Consider the following 21,727-nt stretch of genomic DNA (forward strand, 5'->3'; position numbering starts at 1 on the left):
AAGTTTGCTATTTGCGGGAGTTATCCTGTTGCTTTTGGACCAAAGCTGTTTGCTAAGAAGCAACTCTGAAGTGTCCTGCACCCTGGTGGATTAGAGGACGCTTGGTGTGTTTAGTAGGTTTGCAATTGAAATATAGACTTCTCACTGATGGATTTTGTTCAACTAAAAAAAGGAGGGGGGGGAATAGGCCAAAACCCAAACCAATAAAATTAATTTGCACAGTGAAAGAATTTGCAGACATTCTGCCAAACTGTGATGTGTTTCCAAGGAAGTCAAGTTCAAGATCAGTGCCAAGTGGCATAGGGAGAAATCGGATCCCATTCTAATGAGCTGGCATGAGTTGGGAAGATCAATAACTGAAGGCAGTTATTGTGCGATGGCAAACTGTGAGCCAGTTGAAAAGTAGTTGCCAATCAAAGAATATCAGGGTCTCCCTAATCAACTGAGAGTCCATGCAGGAATGGAAAAGTAAAATATGGAACCAAAACAAAATATTAACCCTAGAAAATTAGGGTCTCTTTATAGATCATGGTCAGAAGCGGGGACAGGGACTCCCATTCTATGCACTATGTACTTGGAAGCTACTCTCACAGAGCTTAATAACCTTCCAGAATAAGTGAGCACAGAATTGCATTCTTAACCCACTAGATGCTGGATTTGCTGGAAATCACACGTCTGGGGCTGTTACTCACACATTCCTGAGTGTCATTCAGTTCCTCATCCTTTAATCAATCAATACTGATGGCTTTCAGCTGAGTGTGTCAATTGATGTTTGTGGTGATCTAAGGAGAAATGAGAGGCGTATCCATGTTGTTTGATCTGTTATGGCCCATTCACAAATCCAGACTGCAACAATCATCAAGTTCTTGAACATATGTATGTGAACTGGCTCACTGTTGAAGGTTTAAAAGGTTTTATCACTGCTGCCATATACAGTGCTGCCATATCCATATACAATGCAATTGTCTTCACAGCTTACATAAAGTTTTAGGTCTTGTAGGAGCAGGCCATATTAATTCACGTGTTGTTTAGATTCTGCTTAACAACACAGAGACTGTTTAGTTCTTGTACCCCCATATTAGTGGAAGTTTGGGAATGCCTTTCCAGGTCACTTTCTTTTGGAGATCTGACATTGCTGGATACTTAGGCTGACTTTGTGAAAACATGTTTATTTAACAAACGTGCAGAGTAAGAAGAAATGATAAGCATGCACTAACTGTCCCCGGCAATTTTACAACTGAAGCAGGGCAACTCGTCCCATCCAGCAAGTCCAGAGGATACTCCTTCCCTCTGGACTAAATACACAGTGGATCTCTTTAATCATATACCTGGTGATATTTTAACTCACAACATTTTCCTTTCACATTTCATCTTTCATGGACTGGTGTCACACAACTTTATCTCTGTTCATTTGCGGCCTGTGTATGTCTCACATTTCCTGCAAAGAGCTCAGGGTAGTGTGTATGAGACTCCAGGTGGTCTTCATTCTTGGTGCAGGTCAGCCCCAGAACTGGTTAGCTTTAGAGAAGGAGTTAGCAAGGTTTACCTTCCCTGGGCCGGTTCACTCCAGCGGAGATCCCTCTGTGGGCCGGATTGTGCGCATGCATGAGCGTGCGCGGCCACGATTTCCAGCGTCTGCGCAGACACAATTTCTGGCATCTGCATCTGCGCAGACACAATTTCCAGCATCTGGGCATGCACAGATGTGATTTCCGGCACCGTGGAAGTGAGTCCTCGCACCACACTGCGCTGGTTTAGCACAGTGCGCGGGGGCTCACCAAGCAGGTGGCTCGTTCAGGGGTGGCTCGGGGGCTGGTTAAACGACCCCTGTGAGCCGCTTGTGGACCATGGGCCTTAGGTTGCCTACCCCTGCTTTAGAGACTGAACTATATCTGAAGCCTTTTGACTTGAGAGTGAAGCTTCCTTTTCCAATGAACAGTTCGTAAGCTGCATCAGGATGTCTGCCCCACAGGCTCCAACAACAAAGACTCTCCTCCCTGGAAGAGAGGGGAGTGGTTGTGGGCGGGAGCCCGAGCTCCGCCCCTAGCAGGGGGCGTTAGCCCCCTGCCTCCCCCTCTCACCTGGCTGGCGCCCATGCCCATCGGCAGGCACCCAACCAGGTGCCTCCAAGTGGGCGTTTACAGCAGCCTATATGCTCCGGTGCCAGCCCCTCCTCGGCCTCATTCTCCGTCGTTCCGTCACAAGTCACCCACCCTCCACTCCCTTTGAGCTCAGGGTCTTAGTTTTCCTTGGCCTTGCTATGGACCTTAGGTTGGTTGCCCTGGTTGTCCAGGGGGCCTGGTAGGAATTTTTCCATCTGGCATTAGGCTTTTTGGTTTTTTCGCCTACCTCGTAGCAATCGTCACAACTTTCGTGGTATTGGTGGTTAGGTTAGGCATTGGAATAATGTGTTGTGGTGTGTCGAAGGGCTAGGTGTGGCCATCGCCTATGCCTTCAATTTTTTGGTATTCCATTAAAGGAATCTGGTGGTCGTGTACTCTGTCCGATGCCTGCTTGGCGGGAGGCCATGGCACGACCCTCGGTGACATCAGGGGAGAGCCTATAGTTGGATTAGCATCAACAGGCTCCACCTACTGGTGAATAAACCCCCCTTGTTTTAGACATCCAATGCCTAAGCCAATACCTTTTCACTGCTGTAATCAATAAAGTTGTGGCCTTTTCTTGCCCATTAACCTTATATCACATGTCCTTGTGTATTCATTCCACATTGCGGGGGTCGGGTGCTCGAACCACAATCAGATTAATTAGCAAGTGCTTAGTTCATGTATACAACTATGCAAACTGTTATTGTTATGAAGGCACTACAATATACACAAGGCCATGTGAAATGACCCTTGGAAGGCAGACTTTTGGATAAACAAAAGCACTGGTGCAGAAGCCAATCTCTTCCCAAATCAGATGACAATGCAATGCCTATGGTGCAGAGATTTGCTTTCAAATGAAAGAAGAAAGATCATCCCCACTCTAGAAACTGATTTATTCTTTTGCAGCTAGCTTCCTGGTCATAAAATCCAAGCCATTTTGGGCCAGCGAGCATGTGATTTTGGTATGGATGTTGGTATTTCTGTATTCATTTCCATTTGCATTGCCCTCTATTCTGAAAAATAAGATTTATTCTCCTTTATCCCACTGACTCTTTGGCTCCATGTCTACAGGTACATTTCTGTAGATAAATCCACTACCAAGCCTAAATAAGGTTCATCTGTGAAGGAGAGTTGCTTCTGGTACTCAAATACAGCGGTCCTTAAACTTTGGTCACCTCCAATTAGATAATCTGCTCTTGTTTTAATTATGAGATTATGAGCCATTTTTCTGCAGACCTTATAAATTGGATTGCTTCATCCAGCCTGTTGAAGGGTAGGCTTCTGCACTTTGCAGTTTCAGAGGATTCCAGCTGACAAGCACATTTTGTTAGAAAACACACCACAACGATAGCTGCCTAATCTCTTAGAAACCCGGTTTAACGCTCCTTATTTAATTTCAAAATCAGCTAGTGGCAGAACATGGCCAAACACAACACACAACTGTAATCGACTGCATGTGCAACACAAATGATGACTTATTGTTATCTTTCAATAACATCTTTGTTACTCCTTTCAAAAGGAGGAAAAATGTGAAAAGTATGAAAGTGATATTAAGCAGATGTTAGACGGTAGTTGTCAATCTTGTCTAAGCATGCAGGTGCTAATGTGTTATAATTATCCCTTCTGGCAGTTGATATTTAGGATTTTGGATCCCACCTAGTCAATCACAGCTGTAATTGTTAAGCTTCTTACATAGCTAATATGCTGGGTAATAACTAGATCAAGATTTAATATTTGACATTTACTATCAATTATCTTTTCTTCTGACATACATCTCCAGTACTCAGATTCCTGGAGATTAGGCACTTTTCCAGACACTCGGTATAATAAATAAAAAGAATTGTTGCTGTGTAAGACTTAAATCAAAGAAACATCGTGATCCACATTTCTCCAGGTTTACGCAATATATTTACTTGTAGTAATTTGCCTCACATTTACCCCTCTCTTTTATCAAGTTGCTTACAGAAGAAACCCATAGTTCAGAGTGTCATAGCAATATTCTGGCAGAGTATGAAACTGGTACTATTTCTACACAGTGTAACATACCAAAACATCCATATAGAAAGTGTAGCTTGCTCCTACTCTATTTGCTACGGTCTGAAACTTATTTTACTCCTTGTGATCTGCTAGTTCAGAATTCCGCATGACTACTATTCCAAAGATGGTTAGGAAGTATCAATTATGATCAAAATAAACCAATCTAAAATCATAAAGCACTTCCTGATCAGTACTTTTGAGTAGACATACCCTCAGATGTCATTTGAAATAAGCATGCTAGTTCACCAAATTTGAACACATGGTCCTGCCTCCTGATGGGGTGAATGGTTATCTGGGCAACACTCATGTGATTGATGATGGTTAGGTTTTGCATGGCAAATATTTTCCAGAGTCAGTCCTTTGAGTTCCAAGAAACCACTAGGCTTGCCCAAGTAGTAAGATTCTTGTTGTTCTCCTGTAGGGTCCCAAACTATGACTTGAGAAGAAGCCAGGATCTGAAACCACCTTCTGATTTGGGCTTGTTCTAACAAACCACAATTCCCCAACTTTGGGCATCACAAGGAACCATGGGTAACTTAAAATTTTAAAAATGAATGCTTTTAATCTCCCGCCCCCCCGCTGCAAAAAGAAAGAAAGGTTTAGGAGGAGTGCATACACACCTAAGTCTTATGGGTGTATATTGAATGTTTCCTGTTATATCTGACATGTTCCTGGAGCTCCAAAGGTATCTTAACAATTCTCAGAAGCCCAACAAATTATTTAATAATATCATCTAGTTCAGCCTTCCCCAGTCTAGTGTCTTGGTATTCTTCAGATGTTTTGGACTACAACTTGCATCATCCCTGACGAACGGACCTGCTATTCCTTGTGCCAAGTTAAAATAGAAAACCACAGTTTTGCCCAATAAAACTGTTAGTGTTTGGAGCATCATAAGCAACAGCATACATGTCTTGAATTTTTTCTATATGCACTAGCTTCTGAACAAATGTAGACAGGTAGTTTGTGTTAATTAGAAAAAAGGCAATTTAACCTAATCTTCTCCTTTTCAGACAAGCTGGCAACACAACAAATAATGGCGGAAAGCGCTCCACCATTGAAAACCACACTAGTAATCTTCGAAACAATATTGTTACAAGTTAAGTACTCCCTGTTGCCTCCAGCAGACAGGGTCTAGTTTCAAGAGGATGTTGCTCAACTTTGAATGGAAAACGTCTGAAATGTTGACAGCACAGAACATTAAGGTTTCAGAGCAAAACAAATGAAACCGGACCGTGTCATTTTGCAATAAAACACGAAGTTGTGTAATAGTGCCTTTTTAAAGCCACTTGCACATTTCAAGACTTCAAATAAAATGCTATTAACACAGACAGATAAACAGGCTAAGCCATTATTTGCCTGGGGTGATACCCTTGTGATTTACAACAGGCAAAGAAAATATAGTAGCATAGCTGTTCAAAATTGAATGATATCAGTACCAAAATAATCCTTTCATAGAGCTATAAGGGCCTTTGATAAGAAATTCAAAAAAAAATTGCATGTTTTTTCAAAGCAAATCCAGTCACATACAAGTGCCTATTATACAATCCAATTACTTTTTTAAGTGAGCCTGTAAAGTTACTTTTAGTTTGACCATCAAACAGGAAGCCTTCACAGACGTTAACGCAGCAGTCAGTTCCTAACACTCCCTCACACTTTAGCACAGGCATCCCCAACCTTCCGCCCTCCAGATGTTTTGGCCTACAACTCCCATGATCCCTAGCTAACAGGACCAGTGGTCAGGGATGATGGGAACTGTAGTCCAAAACATATGGAGGGCCGAAGGTTGGGGATGCCTGCTTTAGCATGACCAAAAATAGAACCCTGGAAGGTGAGATGTTGGTAGGAGATGGCTTGATTATATTTATTTCTTTGCTTATTTTGAAGGTTTAAACCTCATACAGTGGTACCTCGGGTTAAGAACATAATTCATTCTGGAGGTCCGTTCTTAAACTGAAACTGTTCTCAACCTGAGGTACCACTTTAGCTAATGGGGCCTCCCGCTGCTGTCGCGCGATTTCTGTTCTCATCCTGAAGCAAAATTCTTAACCCGAGGTACAATTTTTGGGTTAGCAGAGTCTGTAACCTGAAGCGTCTGTAACCCGAGGTACCACTCTATTTCAATCATATGATTTTCAACACTACTTACAAATAAGAGGTAATGCTACAACCCCCCCTTCCCTAAAAAACCAAAAAGAACCTTACACATAGTTAAGTTGGCAGGGGTGCCAACTTGAATAAAATATTGGGGGGGGCAGGTAAGCAATGCCTACATAATCAATCACATGGTGTAGTGTGCACACATCATTTGAATGGCAGTGCCCATCATCTTTTTTGGGGGGTGGCCACCTCAAATATTTTATTGGAGGGGGGGGACCACAGCTCCTAGGAGCTGGCTCCTATGGATCCTAGTACCACATCCAGGTTCCAAAGAACCATGGAACAGCAACTCAATCTCCCCCCCCCCCCCGAACGCTGTGCAGGAAACTGCTTTCGAACTGCATTCTTTCAGAATTAGTGCACAATTCACCCTTCTTGAACACTGCTAACACAGCTGCACACAGAGGGGATCTGCTATAGGACTCAAAGGAACCTTTTACCTGGGTGCATCGCTATTACGTAAAAGGAATGGGTGGCTTCTCTAGGGACATTCACGCAGGCCATTTGCATCAGTGAAAAGTCCTCCGGTGGGACCACGTTGCAATTTGGAACACGGCCTGTTTCCACAAGACAGACTTCAGTGTAGAAATGGTACTGCGTGTGTTTGGTTGGAGCCTTACAATTCAACTTCCAGAGGGGAGAAAAATCATTTCGCTTTCTAGTAAAGCGTCTAGTAAAGCGTCCAGTATTCTATCTCCAACCCAATAGAAATTAAGTTAATAGCAACAAACTCATCCCGTTGATTGTTAGACTAGCTTGTTCTGGAGTGTGGTTTATGTTTACAGTGGTACCTCAGGTTACAGATGCTTCAGGTTACAGACTCTGCTTACCCAGAAATAGTACCTCGGGTTAAGAACTTTGCTTCAGGATTAGAACAGAAATTGTGCGGCGGTGGCAAAGCGTCAGTGGGAGGCTCCATTAGCTAAAGTGGTACCTCAGGTTAAGAACAGTTTCAGGTTAAGAATGGACCTCCAGAACGAATTAAGTTCTTAACCCAAGGTACCACTGTACTTTTCTCGTTCACACCTTGCGGAGTGCAAATCAGCCTCCTTTGTAATTTGTTTGTTTGTTTGTTTATATATTTAAATTAAAAGGGGTTGTTTGTTGTTATTTTTTAACCTGCCTTTCAGGGTATGTTGTCCCTATAAGGAAGTTGAAACCAATTTTAATATAGTAATAACATTAATAAAATACACAATCAACTCCCCTAATTTATATGCAGCAGCAAAAAATAATAATAATGTAGAAGCATAGCACATTAGGAATAGACGGATCTCTGGCTGAGTCACTCATCTTGGCTCAGTTGGAGATACCATCCGAACTAGTGTATGTTCTCCATCTGAGCATAGCCAAATCTGGGATAACTACCAAAAGAGGGGCATTCTGTGAGGGAGGAGAGCATGGGGAGATTTCCCCCTATTCCAAACTCTGTATAGCTCTGTCACAGGATCTTGCAACTCTTTTTTAAAGGCTTGTTTCCCCTCTGCTATGCTCAGCCCAGCTCAGCCCTTAAACTGAATAATGTTTGGAATAGGAATATGTTACATGGGTGTAATTTACCTAGGTATAACTTATGCTGGCTTCCTATAATTTGGAATGCTGTGTTAGGGAGCAATCCGAATGCAGGATCTGCCAGGATGAGCAGAGTTTGAAATAAATGGAACTACGCCTGAGCTGGATGGTGCCAGCAGTCACGAAATTAAAAGACGCCAGCTTCTTGGGAGAAAAGCAATGACGAACCTAGACAGCATCTTAAAAAGCAGAGACATCACCTTGCCGACAAAGGTCCGTATAGTTAAAGCTATGGTTTTCCCAGTAGTGATGTATGGAAGTGAGAGCTGGACCATAAAGAACGCTGATCGCTGAAGAATTGATGCTTTTGAATTATGGTGCTGGAGGAGACTCTTGAGAGTCCCATGGACTGCAAGAAGATCAAACCTATCCATTCTTAAGGAAATCAGCCCTGAGTGCTCATTGGAAGGACAGATCCTGAAGCTGAGGCTCCAATACTTTGGCCACTTCATGAGAAGAGAAGACCCCCTGGAAAAGACCCTGATGTTGGGAAAGATTGGGGGCACAAGGAGAAGGGGATGACAGAGGAAGAGATGGTTGGACAGTGTTCTCGAAGCTACCAGCATGAGTTTGACCAAACTGCGGGAGGCAGTGGAAGACAGGAGTGCCTGGTGTGTTCTGGTCCATGGGGTCACGAAGAGTCGGACACGACTAAATGACTACACAACAACAACAACAACAACAACAACAACAACACACCTGAGCTGAGGCCAGGCTAATTCCCCCTGGGGAATGACCTTCATTGACGGAGATTCTGCAGGAGAAATTATGAAGAAGGGTGTGCTAACCCCGCCCCCGGGGCCCCATGCCTCTCCCCTGGGTCTTTCCAAAATGAAAGCACTCTCTCCACACACACCTAATATAATGAGGGACATAAATAAAAGTCAAGAGCCATACAACATTTCGTAGAAGTCCCTCCTGCAGTGCAACCCTACACACATCTTACACAGATGTAAGTCCTCTTGAGTTGTGTGGGGATGGAATTGAACCCTCAGATTAGCTTCACATTTTACCTTTGACACAGACTCTAGAGTGCAAAGCATGCACACATTATGTCAGTTGCGGATTCTGTAGGCGGTGTGCATTGTTTGCTAACTTTCACTTTAGATGCATGTAACTGGCAACCAGAAAATAACTGAGCTGCCCATAAAGGCATCAGTGCCATTTTTATTGCGGTATTATGTTTTAATTATTCAAGTGTAAGCAAGTAGGCACCAGATCTATTAAGTAAAGAATAAATCTACTATAGTTAGATATAGCATACTAAGCAATTGTCTCTTTAAATAATAAAAAAATATATAGCGGAAAAAAGGTTCCACAAAAAAATGTTGTATTTGTATAGACTCCAAATCCCCTCTGTTTAAACAGAGTGATTAATATCAGCTCCTGTAGGAAATTAAATTCAGGGAAGAACAGTAATATGCAGATATGCAGATTTCTAGACGGAATGGCTAGCCCTGGGTAACGGAGTCAGGTTGATTAATCTGCATCCACAGAATACAAAATGAAATGCAGAGCTCTCCTGGGTTGCACTAGAAATGAGTTTTCCTCCTTACATTAGAAATAAATGGACACACACATATCCACACAAATTGCAAAGGACCTTTAGAGCATGTGGCATGTTTACATATATGATGTTTAATATTTTAAATGAATATGTCTTGGCTTAGAGTGAATAATAAATTAATATTTCATTATATATGTATGTATATAAGTATGTTTACACACAAACACACATATGCACACAAGCCAAGCACACTTTAATCTTTGCTGATCTGAGAAGTATAAGACAATATTGCGCATCCACATTAAAGTGCATCTTTGATTCATTTGTATCTGCCTACTTTGCAGGAATACAGTTTGGAGATAAATATCATCACAAACAGTGTCTCATGGAGGAAAGAAAGTGAGGCCATACAGCCTTACTTAATGCTCAGGTTTAAAAAAAGAAAAAAGAAAGAAAAAAGATTTAGTTCAGTGTATTACTTCTACAGTTAAAATCATATCAAAAACCTAACCACGGAGGAACAAGGATACAATTGTACAGGGTGAGTTTGGACAGGGATAAATAACATTATGAATAATTACCACCACCACCTTAGCCTTTTAAAATGTTAATCTGTTTACATTATCTGTCCCAGATTAAATGTAAGAGTTTTGATCATGTAATAATGCCTTTTTAACAGAAAAATATTTACAGGAAAATTCAAAATGTCATTTTCAGGCTCCCCCACCCCCCCTGTCGTTACTGGAAACCCAAGCCTGTTATTTAAAATCGTTCACGGTCTCTCCAATAATTGTATAGAAGTAGGCATTATGCTATATTATTAAAGCTGTAATTTCCTGCTGAATCTGGCTGGATGTTTCTTTTTATCACTTGGCAATTTCTATCTAGTTATGGCATAATTAAGTTTCCTGACCCTTGCTCACTCTCTTAACAGGACGCTTAGAAATATACCAGAATTGCAGATCTTCAACCTGATGTCCCCACATAGTAATGGAATAAAATTATTAATCCAGTAATTGTACAGAACACATTACTTTGCATTGAATGTTCCTATTTTTCATTTTCTGTTGGTGACAATCAGCCAGAGGTACAAATCATTTCTGCAGGGAGCAGAACCTGCCTGGGGAGGTGGATGGTGGGGGGAGAGATTCTCTCATTCACTCTTCTGTAGCTACCTGTACAGCTGTGGTTTTTCAGAGTCTAACACAGTACTCGGCTCAGGTGAACAAAACAAAGTTAATAAATGGAAGGAGGAACAAGATACGTCTCTCGGCGGCGGCTTCCTAGGCATCAATAGCAGAGTCTTGCCCCCCCCAAAATGATAAATTCCCCCACATCCAACTGCATGTCTGCAAATGAGTCTCAGTTAGCTGTTTTTCAATTCGCCCAAATTATTAGTATTATGCTTCTGCACAGCACAATTGTGGAAATGGATGGCGTTAACAACCAAATGAGGCAGACGTGCATTTCTTTGGGGTCACTTCTTTGCCATGTGAACCTTGCAAGCCGAAGACTGCGCGGTGCTGGATTAACTATGTAAATATCTGCATGGGCATTTGACGCAAGGAATGTGTTCAGCAGAAGGGGACAATGGGGAGGCGAGGGAAGGAACACACTTACCTGACGCAAATTCTCAGGGAGGGTAAAATTCTATTTTATATTTTTACAGTAGGATATATTTTCAAAAAAATTTTTTTGTAAGCAAATAGAAATGCTTTTAGTTATTTTGTGGGGAGGGGCTTGGATTCTACCTTCCGTAAACAGACAATAGCAGTTGGCATGGCCACCTCACCTCCAGTTGGTTGCTTCTGATTACCAGGAAGCAGAGGGGGAGGGGAGGCAGCCGTGAGGTCAGTGCAGGAAAAGCACACAGGTGGAGCCAATTTTGCAGCCCTGTTTGGAGTTTTGCAAGTGCGGGGGGTGGGGGGTGGGGAACCAATAACTGTCCAATGATATCTGAGAATGCTCAGGAGTCATGGAATGCTAACTGACTGCTGGGGAGAGACAGAGACAGGGGCAGTGATCAGAGTCATAGCTAGGTGATCTTGCACTCCTGGCAGAAACGACCAGATTGCACTCCCTAGCCGGTCCAGTATATCTGAAGGAGCGTCTCTACCCCCATCGTTCTACCCGGACACTGAGGTCCAGGACCAAGGGCCTTCTGGCGGTTCCCTCACTGCAAGAAGCCAAGTTACAGGGAACCAGGCAGAGGGCCTTCTTGGTAGTGGCGCCCTCCCTGTGGAACGCCCTCCCAACAGATGTCAAAGAGAACAACTACCAGACTTTTAGAAGACATCTGAAGGCAGCCCTGTTTAGAGAAGCTTTTAATGTTTGACGTATTACAGTATTTTAATATATATTTTTTGAAGCCACCCAGAGTGGCTGGGGAAGCCCAGCCAGGTGGGCGGAGTATAAATAAATTATTATTATTATTATTATTATTATTATTATTATTATTATTATTATTATTGACAAAATAGCTCTTCTTTCCGCCTCTCCTCCAATAACCCCCTTCCACCCATTCAATTCCTCACACACTTCAATTCCTCGCACATTAATTGATATTTTTATTTATAGACATATATATGGACATATTTTTTAGCCAATTTTGCGCCACTGCCCCTCGCCTGCGCCCCTGGCGGGGGCCTTCCTCACCACCCCCTAGCTATGGCCCTGGCAGTGATCTTTTGTTGCAGAGGCATGCGGGAAAATTTTCCATAAGGGAACCGTTATAATAATAATTATAATAATAATTTATTATTTGTACCCCACCCATCTGGCTGGGCTTCCCCAGCCACTCTGGGCGGCTTCCAACAAAGTTTAAAAATACATTAAAATGTCACACATTAAAAACTTCCCTGAATAGGGCTGCCTTCAGATGTCTTCTAAATGTCAGGTAGTTGTTTATCTCTTTGACATCTGGTGGGAGGGCGTTCCACAGGGCGGGTGCCACTACTGAGAAGGCCCTTTGCCTGGTTCCCTGTAGCTTTGCTTCTCGCAGTGAGGGAACCACTAGAAGGCCCTCGGCGCTGGACCTCAGTGTCTGGGCAGAATGATGGGGGTGGAGACGCTCCTTCGGATATACTGGACCAAGGCTATTTAGGGCTTTAAAGATCAACACCAACACTTTGAATTGTGCTCGGAAACGTACTGGGAGCCAATGTAGGTCTTTCAGGACCGGTGTTACATGGTCTCGGCGGCTTCCCCCAGTCACCAGTCTAGCTGCCGCATTCTGGATTAGTTGTAGTTAGTAGTATTGTAGTATGTAGTATGTAGAATTGGGGTCCCCAAGAGTCATCTAGTCCAACCACCTGCAAGGCAGGAATCTCCACTCGAGCATCCCTGGCAGATGCCTAAAAACCTTCAATGAAGGAGAGTCCACAGCCTCCTAAGGAAGCCTATTCCCTGGCTGGTCAATTTGTCAGTTCCTAGCAGCTTGCATAAAGAAAAAAAGTTTGGCTTTGCTTTGTTTTTTGAAAAAAGACAGCCCCAGGTGGAAAGGTGGATTTCCCCCCCCCCCATAAAAAACATTTTTAACACACACAGCTTAGCTAGGGGGCGGGGGCGGTGCTCACTGGGTGCCACTCACCCAGGGGGTGGTACTTACTGTGGGGCCTGCTGTGGGCCCAAGCCATCTGTGTCTCCTGAGAGTAATGCAGTAGTCAGGCACCGGTAGGCACCACGCCACCCGGCTGAATCCTGACAAGACAGAAGTACTGTTTTGGGGGGATAGGGGATGGGCAGGTGGGGGGGACTCCCTGGTCCTGAATGGGGTAATTGTGCCCCTGAAGGAGCAGGTGTGCAGCCCGGGAGTCATTTTGGACTCTCATCTGTCCATGGAACTGCAGGTTAATTCTGTGTCCAGGGTAGCTGTGTACCAGCTCCATCTGGTAGGCCGGCTAAGACCCTACCTGCCTGCGCACTGTCTTGCCAGAGTGGTACAAGCTTTGGTTATCTCCCGCTTGGACTACTGCAATGTGCTCTACTTGGAGCTACCTTTGAAGGTGACTGCAACTATTCCCCGTCAGGTGTTGAGGAAATAAACAACTACCTGACTTTTAGAAGAGGGGAGGAGGAAACGAATCTAGGACCACAATGAATTGATTGATTGATTGATTGATTGATTGATTGATTGTCTTGCTCCTCCTCCCAAAGCATCCAAGGGGCGCAAACAAGTGATAAAACAATAAAAAGATGTTAAAAACAATACCAAAACTAATACAGATGCAGATAGGGAAAGCTCCCTGCTTAAAAGGCTTGTAGAAAGGGGAAGTTCTTCAATAAGTGCCAGAAAGATGGCAGAGATGGCACCTATTATATTTCTCAATTAGAAGGCACTTTTAAAGTGCTCAAGCAGTTTTATGGTTATTGTTTTTAAACCAGCGACTCCCACAACAACTATGTGAGATAAGATTATTACTCCCATGCTGCAGAAGGGGATTTCATATAAGCTCACTTTATCACTTTATACACAGTACTTAGCAACTCAGGTAGTTCACACGTTTATCTGCAGATGAGATATCAAGTGCTACTGAACCTGAATGTGTGAATCAGCTCAGTAATCTAGCAGGTGGATTACACTATCCCATATCACACTGGTGACTCGCTTTCCCCCTTCTTTGAAAGAGAGGGTGGGGAGAAGATAGATTCCAAATAAAATTCAGTTGAGAGTGATCATCTGACTGACACATCAGCATAAGCTTGCACTGGTCTAAGTAGGCAGAAATGCACTTGAGCCGTTGGGCTGTGCTTATGGTTAACAATCTCGTAAAATGGAAATTTAAAGGGGAAACAGCAAGGCAAAAAATCAACATCTTCATTCAGGCGCTATCTATTTAGGACTAAAGCAGCATAATGTGTCCAGTGTTTACATCTCATTTCAGAAAAGAGCAAATAAATTGTGTTATGGGTGTGCTGTGCTACAGTTAATGTCTCAAATCCCATTGCTTTCAAATGCTTTGATATATTCCCCCCCCCCCACTTTCCTGTCTTGCCCTATAATCATGCTTTTTGGTCTTGCAGAAGAGTAAATCGGTAAAAGCAGAGTGTGGTGGTTGCACAGTATTTCCAGGCTGGCAGGTTTATAAACTAATCCACGTTCTTCCCTTTCAGCATCTATATGAGGGGAACATGTGTAATTTTCACTTCTCGGGTAAATGCAACTGTTCAAATAATGAAAAAATACTGTTTTAAAGTGCCATTAGACAATAGGCCTTTCCCCCTATCAAAAACAATACTACAGCAGTCAGCTGGATTGTGTGTGTGTGTGTGTGTACACACACACACACACAAACACACAGTATACATATAGGCTACAAAATAGCTCTGATTTTATTTCCATTGAATCAGTCGCGGTGGAAAAAGGTAATCGTCGTAATCACAGCAAATATTTCTCTCTATTTGTCTAGGCACTTAGGCAGGCCGCATCACCTAAGTCTCTGAGCAACTAGAGCAGGATAGCTCAGGTGTAGTTTTGATACAGACATGCAAACCTCATTCCTTAATTTGTTTTGCATAAGATTGGTTGATGCTCTTGAGATAATCTCACTCATGACTGTGACTTTTTTCTCCTTGCCAGTAATAAACTTTTTCAAAAACTGCACATTTAATAGCTGAGGTTCTATAGGGCAACTATCAAATAAGGAAACTGAACATTTCCAAATTATGTTATAGCCTTAGCAATCTTTAAAAAAAAAAAAAGTTTTCAAGGAATTGTGTTGGTAAATAAGATGCAAGCTTGCCAAGACAACCTTTAGAAACATATGTTGTGAAAATAAAGAATTATATATTAGAATCGCCAAGTTTCCAACTATCCTCTGCTTCACTGCTTTTAAATTTGAGGTGCAGATAGCAGATAATAATGATAAATCTCTATGTAGCTAAAAGCTTCATCAACCGCTTTCTGCAGATGAAGCTGATGTTAAAGGCACAACAGCAGGGCAGGTTTTTTCAACTCAGTTGGCACCCCTGTTATATAATGAAGATAGATATAGATAGATAGGTGATAGAGAGATAGAGAGATAGATACACCCCCCACACACACACCTCTACTGTAGATATGAATCTGCACATGCGTATCTAAAGCGAGTCAAGGTTGAGAAGCCACCTTGAGTCCTGTCAGGGAAAAAGGTGGGATATATTATTATTATTATTATTATTATTATTATTATTATTGGCAGCAGCAGTAGTGGCAGCAGCATTTAAATTTATATACTGCCCTTCATCCAAAGATCTCAGGAAATCACCCCCTCCCATAAGAGAAATAAATAAACCAGTTAGATGTTAGCATCTCAGGTTGAACTGAACATCAATCTACAAAGTGTTTGAAGATAATACTTGTTTTTGTTCTTATGGACACTCTGTTGCCATTGCACATTGGACACATACCTGGATAACACAGAATTTAGAGTCCTTTAGTGGTATGGTATGGTAACAGCGCAATTCTATGCACGACTTAAGAGGTAAGGCCCATTGTATTCAGTTGGGTTTACTTTCAGGAGGGAAGGGATGAGGGAATATGATTCAGTTCACATTTAAACGTGAGTCTTCTTAATTCACATTTTGCAAGACAATGCGTATGCCAAAATACACCCAGTCACATTTCTCTGAATTTTGCAGTGCAGTTCTCCAGCCAAGTAATTGGGACAAAAATTCACAAAGGGTCCATACAAATGCATATATTCGTTGAAAATGACATAAAAATGCACTATATTAGGGGGGAACTGTGTTGTAAAAAAAGTGTCTGTTAGGTAAAATAGCATGCAAATATGTGTTTATTGGGGGGAAATTCGCACAAAAATGCAGAGGAATATTCATGAGGTTTTGTTTGTTTGTTTGTTTGTTTGAAGGCAAAAACAAATGGGGAACTGAATTTGATTTTGGAAAATAAGAGAGATAAGTCAAAATTGCCAGGTTTACCCATCCCTACTCTCAGTAAAGTGTGCACCGGATTATAGGCTAACAAAGCAATCCTGTGCATGTCAGATAATAACGATGATAATAATAACGATGATAATCGTAATCATAATGGTAATAATAATAATAATAATAATAATAATAATAAAGCTCTGTCCTGCATAATCAGTCACAAGATGTGGTGCATGCACACCATTTGAATGGCAATGCCCATCAACTTTGAGGGGCCCCGGTCCCCTCAAATATTTTATTGGGGGGGAGATGAACCACACCCCTAGGAGTTGGCGTCTCTGCCACAGTGTCAGATTCAGAAAGGCCTAAGTCCAGAATAAATTGTGATACCTACAACTCCATTTACATTTAGTTGCTGAAACTTCATTCTGTCTTACTGGATATCAAAAACTTTTTTTTTTTTAAAGAAACTTGCTGATTAATACTTTAATTCTTGTTTCACACAATAAGGATGAAATCACAATATGGAATCAAGCGTCTTTCATATAACCTCTGACTCAGCTAAGTAGTAAATAGTTACATCCACCAATGTGGGTGTCATGGAAGAACGATCGCTTAACTTCCCATTGTTTCGTTAATAAAAATGATCTCATAAGCAGAAGGCAATATTAACTATTTCCTCTTTTCTCCTCCTTTATCTAGGATGCTGAAAGACACTGTTAAAATAGATCTATTTTCTTTTCATTCTACAGAATAATGCATGAATGATTATAACATATGCTCTATCTCTAGTTTTTCAACCAGTGGAAAAGTGCCTGACACAGTAATCACAACTTGTTGGGTTTTCAATCTGATGCTGTCCTATTTTATCATGGTAGTTAAATGTCCGTTCTTGTACAGCGTGATAAATGTTATGGCCATTTAACAGTAGCGGAAAAAAGAGAGAGACATGTTAAACCAAATATTGCTTCAGATTGTGTCTTTTATTCTTCTTTATCATCATATCTTAATTTATAGTATAATCATCATTATCACAACTGTCAGCCTCATTTAACCTTCCCTGATCTCCCATGATTCTTTGCTGTCAGGTCTGATTGCCTGCCTTCTGCTGACTGACTGATAATGGTTGACTGATTAGCCCTCCCCAAGTAGAAGACAATGATATATAGAACAGTGCAGCTTGCTCTATATATTAATGAGGAGCTGGCAAAGCTTTGATAAGGCTCTGGAATAATCCATCAGTGAGAGAAGGAGCTTGTAAAAAAAGGGGTGGAACATTTCAGGGGAGAGACACCTGGGAAGGATGTAATGACCCAGCAACTAAATACCTCTCAGCTGCCTTGCCTCTGTTGTAATTAACATCAGATAGCTGCCATATGGATAACAGTAAGGAGTTTTATCAGTCCCCAAAATCCAGTTTACATTCTCTCAATTTTGCACCTAGGGCTTTCGGCCTTTACAACATATTTAGCAAGCAAAGCAATTAATAGCTCATTTTCCTTGGCATTAGACACTGTTTATCTTTTGAACTACCTCTTATCATAGGCCGTTACCTATGAAAGGCAGAAGTCATTGGCTTTTTGTGTGTGTGTGCTCTAGTTGTTACACTTACGCAGCAGAGGCCTGTTCACCATTAGATTCAAAGCTTCTGATGGCTACTTGAGTTTGAATGCGCTGTTATTACAGGTATTATATGAAATTGCTTGTGTTATGTGAAGGGGATTATAGAGGTTCTGGATCAATAACTTCAGTGGATGTTGGGAGTGATTACAGTACTCTGTCAATTTTTCCCATTTGGCTGTCAGTACTGATTTACAACACTCCACCTCTTTTATTCACATCAAATCATTCATTTCATTGGCAAATTCTATATATCTCAATTTACTTTAAGTAGCTGATTTGTGTAAAAATAAAATTACGTCCTCTCCTCTTGTTGTAACATATAGGTACAAGTAATAAAAATAAGTACAAACGTATCGGGGAAATATTTAGGCTTTTTATATAGGGGGCAGTATTCTGTTTTGTATTGACATCACCAAGGGAGGCGGGTGGGGAATATATACAGTTGGAGCACCTTCCTGCCAACTGCCATTTCTTTGCAACTATTGTAGTTAGCAGCTGAAATTCAAAGCTACTTTACAGAAATACAACCAAAATGACTGGAAACAGGCTGGCCCCTCTTTCCTCTCAGTGAAAACAAAAGGTCTAAGCATACAGTGGTTTAGGAAGGTGATGGAGGTTCTGAAGCCCACCCAAAACACACCTCCAGATGACCAATGAACTTTCTTGAATCATAGAATTGGAAGGGACACCAAGGGTTGTGTAGTCTAACCCCCTGCAATGCTGGAATCTCAGCTTATCCATGGCAGATGGCGTCTCAACCTCTGCTTAAAAACCTCCAAGGAAGTTGATTCCACAAACCCCAAGGGATTCCGTTTGTTCCACTATCAAACAGCTCCTGCTGTCTTCCTGATGTTTAGTCGGAATCTCCTTTCTTGTAACTTGAACAATATGTGATGGGGCACAGGGGGCTGCTGGGAAACATGGTAATTGTCCCCAATCTATAACAGGAGTTTCTCAGCATCCTCACTAAGCTGCAGTTCCCAAGATTCCTTGGTGAAGGGCGTGGCAAACTGGTAGAAGTTTGTGCCGCAGTTCAGCTGCCCTATATTTCCAGGAACTTTTCAAGGAAAGATACAGCAACAAAATACAGTGGTGCCCCGCAAGACGAATGCCTTGCTAGACGAAAAACGCGCAAGACGAAAGGGTTTTTTGTTTCTTCAGTTGCTTCACAAGACGAATTTCCCTATGGGCTTGCTTCGCAAGACGAAAACGTCTTGCGGTTTGCTTCCTTTTTCTTAAAGCCGTTAATACCCGGAGAATCCGCACTCCGCAAGACGAAAAAATCGCAAGACGAAGCAACTTGCGGAACGAATTAATTTCGTCTTGCGAGGCACCACTGTAAAGGAAGAATACATGTTAATGGATGGGACGATGACAATAAAGCAAACAATTTACTTCATGAAATTTTGCATAAAGGGCCTAAGGCGTAAAGTGCAAGTAACACGCTGTTAAGGCTATATTATACTTTTCCACTTCCTTTCCTAGCCTTCCTCAATAATTTTGTGTTATGAATCTGAAAAACAAAGCAAACCAATTCCACCCAGTTAATCCAAATTATTTATAGTCTAAAATGACATCTTTATTTCCTCTCTTAAAATTGATAGCATATATAACGATATTAATAACAAATACAATGTTTTCAGTGTGAAGAGGGGAAAGTCTCTTCTGTTTTCTATAGCTCAAGACATATTAATAAACATACAGTAAGACTTGATATAATACAAACACACTGTTGTTACAGATGCTGCTGTATTCAAATAAAGGAATTCAGAGAAAGAAAAATAATAGCCTGTGTTTATTGTCTGTTTGGCATAAAATGCCCTTTGCATTAAAATATACAGATTAATCCAGTGGGTCTGTTGCTTTCCATTCACGCCTGTATATTTTAGGATATCATTTGCAGAATTTATAAATACAAGAAAATATAGTGAACAGTGTTTAAAACACAGTAAGTAAACACCTCCGCAGACCAGGCATATTTTTTTCTGAATAGGCACACATTATTTCATACAGTATGTTTTATTACTATTCAGTTAACATTTAGTAATCAGCTAATTCCTCTTATCCGATCAATCAATGGTACCTAGAAAGAAATGTTCTCCGAGTAGGATTTATCCTAGCCGTTCAGCTAGTTGCAACAAAAGATAAAGGGAGATCGTGCTTAAGAGGTGAGTTTGTGGATAAATGTTCTGAGCAAAGGCAAGATAGATCTGTGTTATTTTGTAGGACTGTCTTTGGGCCTGTAGTAAAATCTCAGAAGCCTAGAAAACCAAAGATGAATGGGAGAAGGCAGGCTATGACAGTGACAAAAAGTAAGGCTGGTGGTAGAGAGTGGGTCATGTTAACTAGCAGCAAAGAGAGCCAATGTGGTGCCCTCCATATGTTGTTGGACTACAACTCCCATCAGCCCCAACCTGTAAAAGCCAACGGTCATGAATGATGGGAACTGTAGTACAACATCTGGAATACTGGCTACCCTTGTTGGTGCAGAGGAAGTGAGAATAGGGCTACCAAGAAATATGTAGATGGTGTTTTTATATATGGAGCGTAATCTCAACTTTTTGGCAAAACTTAGAACCTTGGTAATCTTCCTCCTTGCAGCAGCTCACATGGAAGTGGCTCATACTTAGAAGTCCCCTGAAAGTTACTACTACTTTTTTTTAACTTACTTCTGAGTAAATGTGAGCAGAATTAGACTGTGTCTACACCCCAAGAAAATTTACTTGGACAAATTACCCACTGATACCAGTGGGATCCACTTCCAGGAATATACAGTGGTGCCCCGCAAGACGAATGCCTCGCTAAACGAAAAACCCGCAAGACGAAAGGGTTTTCCGATTTTTTAGCGGCTTCGCAAGACGAATTTCCCTATGGGCTTGCTTCGCAAGACGAAAGCCCATAGGGAAATCTCCGGGGACAGCGGGGAAGCGCAGCACCTGTCCTGAAGGCTTGCGGTGGGAGGTCCGGGAACAGAGGAGAAGGCGCGCAGCGATTCTCCTCTGTTCCCGAGGCTTGCGGTGGGAGGAGGGTTTTTCCTCCCCACCGCCAACCTTCAGAACAGCCTTCTGAATGTTGGCGGTGGGGAGGAAAGCCCTCCTCCCACCACAAGCCTTCAGGACAGGTCCGGGAACAGAGGAGAAGGTGCGCAGCGATTCTCCTCTGTTCCCGGGGCTTGCGGTGGGAGGAAGGTTTTCCTCCCCACCGCCAACATTCAGAAGGCTGTTCTGAAGGCTGGCGGTGGGAAGAAAAGCCCTTCTCCCACCTCCAGCCTTCAGAAGAGTTCCCCGCAGGGCTCCCCAAGCTGTGAATGTCTGCCCCGCGCGAGGGGCGCTCTGCTTAAGAGCGCCCCTCGTGCGGGGCAGCAGGCTGCTATCCGCAGCTTGGAGAGCCCTGCGGGGAAGTCCTGCAGAAGGCTGTTCTGAAGGCTGGCGGTGGGGAGAAAAGTCCTTCTCCCCCCGCCAGCCTTCAGAAGAGGTCCGGGGACAGACTGTCCCCGGATCTGGTCTGAAGGCGGTCTCCCTAGGAACGCATTAATTGATTTTCAATGCATTCCTATGGGAAACCGTGCTTCGCAAGACGAAAAACTCACAAGACGAAAAAACTTGCGGAACGAATTAATTTCGTCTTGCGAGGCACCACTGTAGTTAGAATTGGCTTATAAAAATGATAAGCATAAAGGAAACCTGAAGAATGCATGATGCTATCTTTCAAAAACATGAACGCTGCTAGAAGTTGGTCCTGGTCTTCTGTAAACATTGAGAACAAGAGGTTCTAAACAAGCTGCACTGGAGAGAATTCCAGTTAAATATTAGTGAAGAGTGTGAATCACATTTACAAGAAGAATTTCAGGGTCTCGATA

General features: G+C 42.3%; 1 long non-coding RNA gene across 7 annotated transcripts in view; it reads left to right on the forward strand.

Annotated features, from left to right (window-relative positions):
- Positions 1 to 21,727, forward strand: part of LOC307214346 — a 331,943-nt gene that overhangs the window by 294,848 nt on the left and 15,368 nt on the right. For 3 of the 7 annotated variants that reach the window (XR_013837949.1, XR_013837950.1, XR_013837952.1), the window contains 2 exons: positions 4,564 to 4,673; positions 5,153 to 6,007. The exons of 2 other annotated variants lie outside the window; for them this stretch is intronic. This is a non-coding gene — a long non-coding RNA (uncharacterized lncRNA). Of the gene's footprint in view, positions 1 to 4,563; positions 4,674 to 5,152; positions 6,008 to 9,722; positions 9,919 to 21,727 lie in introns of those variants that run through there. 2 more of the 7 variants (XR_013837948.1, XR_013837951.1) reach the window with 2 other exon arrangements.

This window comes from Podarcis cretensis, assembly GCF_951804945.1.
Source record: "Podarcis cretensis genome assembly, chromosome: 4".
Classification (NCBI taxonomy): domain Eukaryota; kingdom Metazoa; phylum Chordata; class Lepidosauria; order Squamata; family Lacertidae; genus Podarcis; species Podarcis cretensis.